Raw genomic sequence first — 13380 nt, 5'->3', positions numbered from 1 at the left:
ACAACTCAATCAAAAAATGGGCAGAAGACCTAAGTAGATATTTCGCCAAAGAAGACATACAGATGGCCAAAAGGCACATAAAAAGATGCTCAACATCACTAATTATTAGAGAAATGCAAATCGGAACTGCAATGAAGTATCACCTCACACCTGTCAGAATGGCCATCATCAGAAAATCTACAAACAATAAATGCTGCAGAGGGTGTGGAGAAAAGGGAACCCTCCTGCACTGTTGCTGGGAATGTAAATTGATACAGCCACTATGGAGAACAGTATGGAGGTTCCTTAAAAAACTAAAAATAGGGACTTCCCTGGTGGCGCAGTGGTTGAGAGTCTGCCTGCCGATGCAGGGGACACAGGTTCGTGCCCTGGTCCAGGAAGATCCCACAAGCTGTGGAACGGCTGGGCCAGTGAGCCATGGTCGCTGAGCCTGCGCATCCGGAGCCTGTGCTCCGCAACGGGAGAGGCCACAACAGTGAGAGGCCTGCGTACCGCAAAAAACCACACACACACACACACACACAAAAACTAAAAATAGAACTACCATATGACCCAGCAATCCCACTCTTGGGTATATACCTGGAGAAAACCATAATTCAAAAAGACACATGCACCCCAACGTTCATAATAGCACAGTTTACAATAGCCAGGACACGGAAGCAAACTCAATGTCCATCAACAGGGGAATGGATAAAGAAGATGTGGTACATATATACAAAGGAATATTATTCAGTCATCAAAAAGAATGAAATAATGCCATTTGCTGCAACACAGATGGACCTAGAGGTTCTCATACCAAGTGAAGTAAGTCAGATCAGACAGAGAAAGACAAATATCATATGATATTACTTATAGGTGGAATCTAAAAAAAGATACAAATGAATATTTTTACAAAACAGAAATAGACTCATAGACATGGAAAACAAACTTAGGCTTACCAAAAGGGAAAGAGGGGAAGGACGGACAAATTAGGAGTTTGGGATTAACAGATACACACTATTATATATAAAACAGATAAATGGCAAGGGCCTACTGTATAGTACAGGGAACTATATTCAATACCTTATAATAACTTATAATGGAAAAGTTGAAAAAAATGTATAACTGAATCACTTTGCTGTATACCTGAAACTAATATAACATTGTAAATCGACTATACTTCTATAAAAGTATATAAATAATAATTAAAATAATTAAAAAATTCAAATATTAATAACATTTTTATCTTAAAATACATTTGAAAGTTGTGGTCTTTTAGCCCAAAGGATACATTTTTTTTAAGTTTTGCCAAAAGTTTGCCTAGAACACCTGTCGGGGTGTATACTGACCCCCCAAATTGAAGGTATACACTTATCCATTTCCTCCCATCATTAGCCTGAACTGGGTACTGTTATTCTTTCATGTCTTTTCCAAATTGATAAGTGAAAAATCGTTCCTCTTGGTTTAACTTGCATTTCTCAGCATACTAGTGAGGCTGAACTTCTTTTCTCAAGTTTTTTGGCCATAGGTAGGTTCAATTTTTGTCTAACCAGAACTTTGGATAGTTTGGGGCCAACGTGGTTTAAGAAACAGAACTCTGCCAGTTCCCAGGGGACCCGTGTACCCTTCCTCATGGCAGTGCCCCTCCCTCCCCAAGGTGGGCGCTAACATGACTTCTGTGATCCTTGTTCTTTTTACAGCTGTACCACTTCTGTGGACACCCCTAAACGACAGAGGATTCCTTGCCTGTGTGTGGCCTGAACATGAATACAACACAGCTGCGTGCTTTCTTCCAAGGCTAGCCTGCTGCGCTCGTACTGGGCCTGTTGGCTCACTGGTTGGAACGCCTGCGAAGGGGAGCCCCCTCTAATGGATGCGAGGTCTCCCCAGGGCTTAGCAAAGGCTTTCTAGCTCTGTTGTGCAATCTGTGGCTCCCCCTTCCCCCCTTCTTCGTATGGTCTGACCTGCGCTGTGGCCTGAAGGCTCTGCACACTTGTGTCCATTTCCTAGGGCTTCTGTAACAGATGACCACAAAGTTGGTGGCCTAAAGCAACAGAAATGGATCATCTCACAGTTCCGGAGGCCAGAGGCCCCATTCAAGGTGTCGGCAGAGTGGCGCCCGCTCCAGAGGCTCCAGGGTAGACCCTCCCCGGCCTCTTCCAGCTTCTGATGCTCCAGGGGTCTCTTGGTTTGGGGCTGCATCACCCAGTCTCTGTCCCATCGTCACATGGCCATCTCCCCTTCTCTCTCCTAAGTCCCCCTCTACCTTTTCTCCTACAAGGGCACTTGGATTTAGGGACCACCTGGATAACATAGCATGATGTCATCTCAAGATCCCCAACCCAATTACATCTGAAAAGACTCGGGTTCTGGGACAGGGACATATCTTTTGCAGGGTGGCATGGGTCAAGCCACCCTTCAATCACCCCCTCTGCTTCTTGCCTCTTTCTTCTGCGTGTGGGGTTCCCCCACCCCCGACCCTGGCACATCGATCTCAGGCCTGGTCCCATCTTAGCATTTGCTGCGTGAAGGACCTGAACCGACACAGATCACTAAGCCAAGCAAGCTGGCCCTACTGTTAGGGAGGGCATAGGGTGCAGGGAGCTCACACCCTGTGAAAGAGGGGGGAGGCCAGCAGACTGGGTGGGAAGAATGGGACGAGGTACAGTTTCAGGAAGGATGCGGCTGGCACAGTGGCGATACCTGCACCCGTGGAAGGAGTTCCGGTCCCCCAGGCAGAGCTTGTGTCCCGCGTCCTTGGGCTTAGCTGTCAGCAGGGTGCGGCAGCCGGGGTCACCTGCGGCCTCGGCAGGAGGGAGGGCGGCATCTGGAATGTTCTCTGCCGCAAGACATCCGAGAAGCTCCTTTTTGCGGCAGGCACACCCCTTGCACCCCTGTCCCGCGCCCGTGGACCTCTTTCCCAGAGGAGAGACTTCAGAGAAGCGGGTTCCCCTTTTAGGGACAAACCAAGGTCCCGTCACCGCAGCTGGTCTCAGGGCCACCACGGTGCTCGTCCTCCCTGCACCCCCATCATCCTCCGCTGTCACCTAGCAGGTCTCGGTGGCTCACCTCTGGGACGTGTGGTCTGAATCTTTATACCTGAGGGGCTGAGCCCGTGGTAATCACACCCTCCTCAGACGCTCAGGCTGTGGCACAGGGAGAATTACCCTTCGCTTCCTGGACCCGTGAGTTCTTCCTGTGGGGACAGAGTGCCATACAGAGGACTCTGATTTCAGGTAGATGCTGCACCACGGAGGAGGGCGCCCCATCTCTCAGAGCGTTGCCCCAGAGCTGGCACTTCAGCCTTGCCCTCGGAAAGTCGTTTTTGCGCTCTGTGAGGCTTGCAGCTGTGTGTTGTCGCCAGGGACGTGGGCGTGTGCCCCGCTGGGCTGTGGAAGAGGAGGGGAATGGGGGTGTCTCCACTCACCCTCCCTCCCGGGTCCACTTTCTGCCCCTCCACGCCTCGCTCTGCACCCCAGGAGGCTGAGCCTTTGGGATGGCATCACCAGGTTGGATTCAGGCGCTGGAGAAGGGCTGGGTGGGGGGCAGAAGCACGACATTGAAGGGAAAGTGCAGAGTGTCTGAGATATGTTTTTCTGCCAGACCTCCTGCCTCGGGACAACAGGTACATGTGTCTGTCTTCCTCCCCCCTCCCTTGCACAGCCCCTCTCCATCAGACCCCAGCTTCACTATTTCCTGGGGGCGGCAACAGCTGCTCTCAGCCTTTTCCTTAAGCTCGCCCCGCGGCGGATACGCTATCGTGTGGGTCCCCAACCCAAGTCCATTAGGTATCATGTCAGCCCCCAGAGAGGGTGTTGGCTGAGGGTCTGAGGACAGCAAAAACAAAGCCATGTGTATAACAATGAGACAGGCTGGGACCTGGGCCCCTCTGCTGCAGGGCTGGCACCTGGACAATCGTCTCCTTGAGCAACGAAATACAAAGAAACCATAAGGGACTAAAAATAACTGCACGCATGCTCAGTCGGGGCAAATTATGAACAAGATGCAAAAAAGACCAAAAACCCAACTGCCACTTCTAAGGCGCCAGGAGCAAAAGCAGGGTCCAGGGCACAACACAGATCCCTGCACACAGCACCACCAGCGGTGGGCAGACCACTTAAGTCACCCCTCAGGCCTGACCCCTGGGTCTGCCCACCCCCCCACCTCGGGGATCGAGCAAGGGCACCCGTTACTTGTTTCGACTCCCCCTGCTACAGTACGAGTCCCAATAAAGCCTTGCCTGAATTTCTTGTCTATTGATTAAGGAGGCCAAGAACCCTGGTTGGTAATAATAGGTGTCTAGCCCTGTGAAGGGGAAACACTGGCCCTTCCAGGATGGAAGGGGTGCAAAGTAGTCAGCTTGCCACCAAGTGGCCAGCTGGTCTCTTTGAGGGGTGAACCATATCGGGGCTCAGTTTGGGTTCTGTTGCCAGGAGGTTGGGCAGTCAGAGGCGGAAGGGCTGGGTGGGGTCTGTGAAGTGGGCGTCAGGCTGCTGGGTCCCCGTGCATCCTCCACAGCATCCGTGTGCATCAGAGCCGGTCCTGGGGTAGCTGGTGATGAAAGCTGGCTGAGTCTTGAATTCTTATTTACTGCCTCTTCTGCGGTGGGTGATCTCTGGTGGGTGTTCACACGTGACACAGGAATATCCACACCTTGTGGCCACTGCCCTATGGCCACCCCCAACACCCTTGCCTGAGGAATGTAGTAAATATGGCCCTTTTGGATTAGCAGACGTTAAAAATGAGTCTAGTCTTATACAAAGTTGAGTAGTAGTTCAAGAGACTATCACAAATGGAATAACATCGATTCGTAAGTTTGACTGAAGTTGGGATTACTTAAGATTTAGAAATCTCATACTTTCTTTTTTTGAATTGTATTTTATTTATTTTTTTATACAGCAGGTTCTTATTAGTTACCATTTTATACATATTAGTGTATATATGTCAATCCCAATCTCCCAATTCATCCCACCACCACCACGACCCCCCGCCCCTTGCTTTCACCTTTGGTGTCCATACATTGGTTCTCTACATCTGTGTCCCAATTTCTGCCCTGCAAACTGGTTAATCTGTACCATTTTTCTAGGTTCCACATATATGCGTTAATACGTGATATTTGTTTTTCTCTTTCTGACTTACTTCACTCTGTATGACAGTCTCTAGATCCATCCACGTCTCTACAAATGACCCAATTTCATTCCTTTTTATGGTTGAGTACTATTCCATTGTATATATGTGCCACATCTGCTTTATCCATTCGTCTGTCAATGGGCATTTAGGTTGCTTCCATGACCTGGCTATTGTAAAGAGTGATGCAATGAACATTGGAGTGCATGTGTCTTTTTGAATTATGGTTTTCTCAGGGTATATGCCCAGTAGTGAGATTGCTGGGTCGTATGGTAATTCTATTTTTAGTTTTTTAAGGAACCTCCATACTGTTCTCCATAGTGGCTGTATCAATTTACATTCCCACCAACAGTGCAAGAGGGTTCCCTTTTCTCCACACCCTCTCCAGCAGTTGTTGTTTGTAGATTTTCTGATGATGCCCATTCTAACTGGTGTGAGGTGACACCTCGTTGTAGTTTTGATTTGCATTTCTCTAATAATTAGTGACATTGAGCAGATTTTCATGTGCTTCTTGGCTATCTCTATGTCTTCTTTGGAGAAATATATATTTAGGTCTTCTGTCCATTTTTGGATTAGCTGGTTTGTTTTTTTAATATTGAGCTGCATGAGCTGTTTATATATTTTGGAGTTTAATCCTTTGTCCGTTAATTCATTTGCAAATATTTTCTCCCATTCTGAGGGTTGTCTTTTCATCTTGTTTGTAGTTTCCTTTGCTGTGCAAAACTTTTAAGTTTCATTAGGTCCCATTTCTTTATTTTTGTTTTTATTTCCGTTACTCTAGGAGGGGATCAAAAAAGATTCTGCTGTGATTTATGTCAGAGTGTTCTTCCTTTGTTTTCCTCTAAGAGTTTTATAGTGTCTGGTCTTATATTTAGGTCTTTAATCCATTTTGAGTTTATTTTTGTATATGGTGTTAGGGAGTGGTCTAATTTCATTCTTTTACATGTAGCTGTCCAGTTTTCCCAGCACCACTTATTGAAGAGACTGTCTTTTCTCCATTGTATATCCTTGCCTCCTTTGTCATGGATTAGTTGACCATAGGTGCATGGGTTTATCTCGGTGCTTTCTATCCTGTTCCATTGACCTACATTTCTGTTTTTGGGCCAGTACCACATTGTCTTGATTACTGTAGCTTCGTATTATATAGTCTGAAGTCAGGGAGTCTGATTCATCCAGCTCTGGTTTTTTTTCTCTCAAGACTGCTTTGGCTATTTGGGGTCTTTAGTGTCTCCATACAAATTTTAAGATTTTTTGTTCTAGTTCTGTAAAAGATGCCATTGGTAATATGGTAGGGATTCCATTTAATCTGTAGATTGCTTTGGGTAGTAGGGTCATTTTCACAATACTGATTTTTCCAATCCAAGAACATGGTATATCTCTCCATCTGTTTGTATCATCTTTAATTTCTTTCATCAGTGTCTTATAGTTTTCTGCATACAGGTCTTTTGTCTCCCTAGGTAGGTTTATTCCTAGGTACTTTATTTGTTTTGTGGCAGTGGTAAATGGGAGTGTTTCATTAATTTCTCTTTCAGATTTCTCATCATTAGTGTATAGGAATGCAAGAGATTTCTGTGCATTAATTTTGTATCCTGCAACTTTACCAAATTCATTGATTAGTTCTAGTAGTTTTCTGGTGGCATCTTTAGGATTATATATAGTATCATGTCATCTGCAAACAGTGACAGTTTTACTTCTTCCTTTCCAATTTGTATTCCTTTTATTTCATTTTCTTCTCTGATTACTGTGGCTAGGAGTTCCAAAACTATGTTGAATAATAGTGGTGAGAATGGACATCCTTGTCTTATTGCTGATCTTAGAGGAAACGCTTTCAGTTTTTCAGCATTGAGAATGATGTTTGCTGTGGGTTTCTAATATATAGCCTTTATTATGTTGAGAGAGGTTCCCTCTATGCTCACTTTCTGGAGAGTTTTTATCATAAGTGGGTGTTGAATTTTGTCAAAAGCTTTTTCTGCATCTATTGAGATGATCATATGGTTTTTAATTTTTCAGTTTGTTAATATGGTGTATCACACTGATTGATTTGCATATATTGAAGAATCCTTGCATCCCTGGGATAAATCCCACTTGATCAAGGTGTATGATCCTTTTAATGTGTTGTTGGATTCTGTTTGCTAGTATTTTGTTGAGGATTTTTGCATCTATATTCATTAGTGATATTGGTCTGTACTTTTCTTTTTTTGAAGTATCTTTGTCTGGTTTTGGTGTCAGAGTGATGGTGGTCTCATAGAATGAGTTTGGGAGTGTTCCTTCCTCTGCAATTTTCTGGAAGAGTTTGAGAATGATGGGTGTTAGCTCTTCTCTAAATGTTTGATAGAATTCACCTGTGAAGCCATCTGGCCCGGGACTTTTGTTTGTTGGAAGATTTTTTTTTTTTTTTGTGGTACGAGGGCCTCTCACTGTTGTGGCCTCTCCCGTTGCAGAGCACAGGCTCCAGATGCGCAGGCTCAGCGGCCTAGCCGCTCCGCGGCACGTGGGATCTTTCTGGACTGGGGTACGAACCCGTGTCCCCTGCATTGGCAGGCGGACTCTCAACCACTGTGCCACCAGGGAAGCCCTGTTGGAAGATTTTTAATCACAGTTTTAATTTCATTACTTGTGATTGGTCTGTTCATATTTTCTATTTCTTCCTGGTTCAATCTTGGAAGGTTGTACCTTTCTAAGAATTTGTCCATTTCTTCCAGGTTGTCCATTTTATTGGCATAGAGCTGCTTGTAGTAGTCTTTTAGGATGCTTTGTATTTCTGTTGTGTCTGTTGTAACTTCTCCTTTTTCATTTCCAATTTTATTGATTTGAGCCCTCTCCCTATTTTTCTTGATGAGTCTGGCTAATGGTTTATAATTTTGTTTATCTTCTTGAAGAACCAGCTTTTAGTTTTGTTGATCTTTGCTATTGTTTTCTTTGTTTCTATTTCATTTATTTCTGCCCTGATCTTTATGATTTCTTTCCTTCTGCTAACTTTGGGTTTTGTTTTTTTCTTCTTTTTCTAGTTCTTTAGGTGTAAGGTTAGATTGTTTAAGTTGCTTTTTGTTTCTTGAGGTAGGACTGTATTGCTATAAACTTCCCTCTTAGAACTGCTTTTTCTGCATCCCATAGGTTTTGGATCATTGTGTTTTCAGTGTCATTTGTCTCTAGGTATTTTTTGATTTCCTCTTTGATATCTTCAGTGATCTCTTGGTTATTTAGTAACGTATTGTTTAGCCTCCATGTGTTTGTGTTTTTTATGTTTTTTCCCCTGTAATTGATTTCTAATCTCATAGTGTTGTGGTCAGGAAAGATGCTTGATATGATTTCAATCTGCTTAAATTTACTGTGGCTTGATTTGTGACCCAAGATGTGATCTATTCTGGAGAATGTTCTGTGCGCACTTGAGAAGAAAGTGTAATCTGCTGTTTTTGGATGGAATGTCCTATAAATATCAATTAAATGTATCTGGTCTCTTGTGTCATTTAAAGCTTGTGTTTCCTTACTAATTTTCTGTTTGGATAATCTGTCCATTGGTGTGGTGGTGTAAGTGAGGCGTTAAAGTCCCCCACTATTATTGTGTTAGTGTCAATTTCCTCTTTTATAGCTGTTAGCAGTTGCCTTATGTATTGAGGTGCTCTGATGCTGGGTGCATATATATTTATAATTGTTATATCTTCTTCTTGGATTGATCCCTTGATCATTACATAGTGTTCTTCCTTGTCTCTTGTAACATTCTTTATTTTAAAGTCTATTTCATCTGTTATAAGTACTGCTACTCCAGCTTTCTTTTGATTTCCATTTGCATGGAATATCTTTTTCCATCCCCTCACTTTCAGTCTGTATGTGTCCCTAGATCTGAAGTGGGTCTCTTGTAGACAGCATATATATGGGTCTTGTTTTTGTATCCATTCAGCCAGCCTGTGTCTTTTGGTTGGAGCATTTAATCCGTTCACGTTTAAGGTAATTATTGATATGTATGTTCCTATGACCATGTTCTTAATTGTTTTGAGTTTGTTTTTGTAGGTCCTTTTCTTCTCTTGCGTTTCCCACTTACAGAAGTTCCTTTAACATTTGTTGTAGAAGTGGTTTGGTGGTGCTGAATTCTTTATCTTTTGCTTGTCTGTAAAGCTTTTGATTTCTCCAACGAATCTGAATGAGATCCTTGCTATGGGTAGTAATCTTGGTTGTAGATTCTTCCCTTTTATCACTTTAAATTTGTCATGCCACTCCCTTCTGGCTTGTAGAGTTTCTGCTGAGAAATCAGCTCTTAACCTTATGGGAGTTCCCTTGTATGTTACTTGTCATTTTTCCCTTGCTGCTTTCAATAATTATTTTTTTCTTTAATTTTTGACAATTTGATTACTATGTGTCTTGGCATATTTCTCCTTGGGTTTATCCTGCCTGGGTCTGCGCTTCCTGGACTTGGGTGGCTATTTCCTTTTCCATGTTAGGGAAGTTTTCGACTATAATCTCTTCAAATATTTTCTCGGGTCTCTTCTCTCTCTCTTCTCCTTCTGGGACCCCTATAATGCAAATGTTGTTGTGTTTAATGTTGTCCCAGAGGTTTCTTAGGCTGTCTTCATTTCTTTCCATTCTTTTTTCTTTATTCTGCTCTGCAGCAGTGAATTCCACCATTCTGTCTTCCAAGTCACTTATTCGTTCTTCTGCCTCAGTTATTCTGCTATTGATTCCTTCTAGTGTAGTTTTCATTTCAGTTATCTTATTGTTCATTTCTGTTTGTTTGTTCTTTAATTCTTTTAGGTCTTTGTTAAACATTTCTTGCATCTTCTCGCTCTTTGCCTCCTTTCTTTTTTCAAGGTGCTGGGTTGTCTTCACTATCATTATTCTGAATTCTTTTTCAGGAAGGTTGCCTATCTCCACTTCATTTAGTTGTTTTTCTGGGGTTTTACCTTATTCCTTCATCTGGTACATTGCCCTCTGCGTTTTCATCTTGTCTATCTTTCTGTGAATGTGGTTTTTGTTCCACAGGCTGCAGGATTGTAGTTCTTCTTGCTTCTGCTGTCTGCCCTCTGGTGGATGACTATCTAAGAGGCTTGTGCAAATTTCATGATGGGAGGGACTGGTGATGGCTAGAGGTGGCTGTTGCTCTGGTGGGCAGAGCTCAGTAAAACTTTAATCTGCTTATCTGGTGATGGGTGGGGCTGGGTTCCCTCCCTGTTGGTTGTTTGGACTGATGTGACCCAGCACTGGAGCCTACCCGGGCTCTTTGGTGGGGCTAATGGCAGACTCTGGGAGGGCTCAAGCCAAGGAGTACTTCCCAGAACTTCTGCTGCCAGTGTCCTTGGCCTCATGGTGAGATACAGCCACCCCCCACCCCTGCAGGAGACCCTCCAACACTAGCAGGTAGGTCTGGTTCAGTATCCTCTGGGGTCACTGCTTGTTCCCCTGGGTCCTGATGTACACAATACTTTGTGTGTGACCCCGAAGATTGGAGTCTCTGTTTCCCCCAGTCCTGTCGAACTCCTGCCATCAGCTCCCACTAGCCTTCAAAGTCTGATTCTCTTGGAATTCCTCCTCCCGTTGCTGGACCCCCAGGTTGGGAAGCCTGACGTGGGGCTCAGAACCTTCACTCCAGTGGGTGGACTTCCATGGTATAAGTGTTCTTCAGTCTGTGAGTCACCCACCCAGCAGTTATGGGATTTGATTTTATTGTGATTGCACCCCCCTACCATCTCATTGTGGCTTCTCCTTTGTCTGTGGATGTGGGGTGTCCTTTTTGGTGAGTTCCAGTGTCTTCCTGTCGATGATTGTTCAGCAGTTAGTTGTGATTCTGGTGCTCTTGAAAGAGGGATTGAGAGCACATCCTCCTACTCTGCTATCTTAAACCAATCTAATTCAATTATTAATTGAAAATACATTAAACCAGAGCAGCAGTGACTTGTGCTGGTATATTGGTTGATGAGTTTCTAGAAATCTCATACTTTTTATTCTTAGAAAGCACCTCCAAGCTTATGTTAAAGGGAGAGTGATGCCAAAAGAGAGAGAAAGAGACTGAGAAGTGTTTCCTGGGTAGTTACTAAGTCTGAGGCCTCATTCTAGCTGGGTGCTGCATCTACTGCAACTCTGAGGAAGGTGGTATATTTAAGAATGAGACTCTCTGACCAAATCAATGGCCTCCATCTGGGAAATATCCCCCGGAGAGAGAGGAATTTGTGATCTCTTGTGAAGGCAGGCACTCAGTGGGTATATATTTAACTTGTAAACGTGGAAGGGGTGTCCCGTAAGCCAGCTCCTAAGTGAGTCCTAAAGTCCCAAAAAGGTGCCCGCATAGCAATTACTCACCACGTGTTTTGTCATCCAGTGGTCTGTGAATGGAAAGAACCTTCACTTGCACCTGGACAAAGAACCACTGGGTCATCCATCACTGTACGCACATCACATGACCAGAAGCCACCTGGAGGTTAATTGTCTTCACAGACGGGAAAATACAATTTTGTGAGCCACATCTGAGGAACCGATGCAGGAGGGCAGGCTTGAGGATGAATTTGAAACGCACAGGTGGATCACAGTTTTTCCACGCCTGTTTTCTCTGCATTTAATGTATCCCTACTGGTGACCTGTGTTGGATTCCTGCGTTTCAGACTGCGGATATATAATTCTACCAGTGGGAAATAAGGTTCTCGTGGTCCTATTAGGGAAAGCCAAATTGCTTCATCCCCAGAAGCCGGAGGATTTCACTGGCGAGCAGTGGGAAGCCTATACAAAGCTGTAATTTGCAGTCTGAGTCTAATTTAAAACCTCTTCTAAAAAAATAGAAATTAGTATATTGAAGAAACTCCCTGTATTACTAGCTAGCTTCCTCCTCAATTCTTTAGAATTCATGGGTAATCGATTTCTTGAGGAAAGTTAATTGGAGCTTAATCATTGCTTTCCATATCCTTTGATTTTTGCATGTACTGACCGTGGTAAATACGATGTGCAGGGCCACTGTGCATATTGGGAGACAAGTCATCGCATTATCCAAAGGCATGAATGCCTTTCACATTTTACCAGCTGAAGAGAACAATTTTGCCTTTTAATAAAGGTGAAAAATCTCCATGAATTCAGCCTTAAAATAGCCTGGAAAAGAGAGTGCAGTACCAGTGTGAGGCTGAACGTAGGGGCCGCAGGGATGGAGAGAGCAAGGATGCGGCAAAAGGCCACACAGACCTAGGCTTTGGCTCTGCTCACGGGCACCCAACCCTCCTGCAGCCGAGTTAAGGGGGGGCGCTGTGGTCCCCAGCTTCTCTACCAGGACCAGCGCACAGAAGAGGAAGGAAACTGACCAGGGAAATTCACAGCAGAGACACGTGCTCTGAGACTTGCAAGGCTCTCTGTGGGCCCGAGGAGACAGGAATATTACTAGACAGACAAACACTCCTCCTTCCAGCGTGAAGCTTGGAAACCAAGGTACGGGGCAGCCCCCCTCTAGAGGAAAGTGGCGAACAATACTAATACCCCTTGGATTTCTGGAGCTCTTCAAAAATGATGAGAACCGGCCAAGTTGTGCTTTTCCTCCCATCGCTTCTTTGCAGCCTCTGCTGAAAGTAAAAGCTAAAAAGCTGAGAAATGATCACAAGTTGAACTGAACGAGGTACCAGCTTCTGTTCGGCTCTGGGTCACTAAAGCCTGAAGGACACGCCCTGGTGGGGAAATTGGGGGTGGGGGACCAGCACAGATATCATGTTTTGGGGGGTGGGTTCTTTAAGAAGAAGACCCATTTATGAAATCAATAATAGGTGTGAACGTGTACAATTATTCAGAGTGAGAAATCACAGGGAATCACATATTTTTAAAAGTTGAGAAATACTTCCCCTCCTAGGACCTGCCATTTCTCATTTCAAATACTTCACTAATCCTGTTCTGTTTTCACCACCACCAGAGAGATGCTGTCAGGACCAGCTACATAACTTGGGGGTGGGGGGAAGGGGCAGGGGTAAAATGCAAATCCATGACCCCTTGTCAAAAATTAAGGATTTCAAGATGGTGACAGCAGGGCATTAAACCTGGCACCAGGAGCTTCTGTGTACAGGGCCTTATGTGACTTCACAGGCAGTGTGCTCACCAAGCCCATCCTAACAGCATTGCAGAATACAGAAACATAATACATTTTTATTAATCATAGATCCACATCTACGATACAGCTTCCCTACATTTTTTGGCTGCAAACTCTTTCATTGCCACTTCATGTGATGACTGTTTTGTAACATCATTTTATGTTTTGTTTCGTTTAAAACTTTTTTAAATTAAAGTATAGTTGATTTACAATCTTGTTTAGTTTTAGCTGTA

General features: G+C 44.2%; 1 pseudogene; it reads left to right on the top strand.

Annotated features, from left to right (window-relative positions):
- The first annotated feature begins 3219 nt into the window (after positions 1 to 3219).
- The window catches only part of LOC136131919 (coiled-coil domain-containing protein 112-like), a 135952-nt pseudogene continuing 125791 nt past the window's right edge, over positions 3220 to 13380 (top strand).

This window comes from Phocoena phocoena, chromosome 12, assembly GCF_963924675.1.
Source record: "Phocoena phocoena chromosome 12, mPhoPho1.1, whole genome shotgun sequence".
NCBI classification, from domain to species: Eukaryota; Metazoa; Chordata; class Mammalia; order Artiodactyla; family Phocoenidae; genus Phocoena; species Phocoena phocoena.
This window is presented reverse-complemented; position numbering and strand designations above follow the sequence as displayed.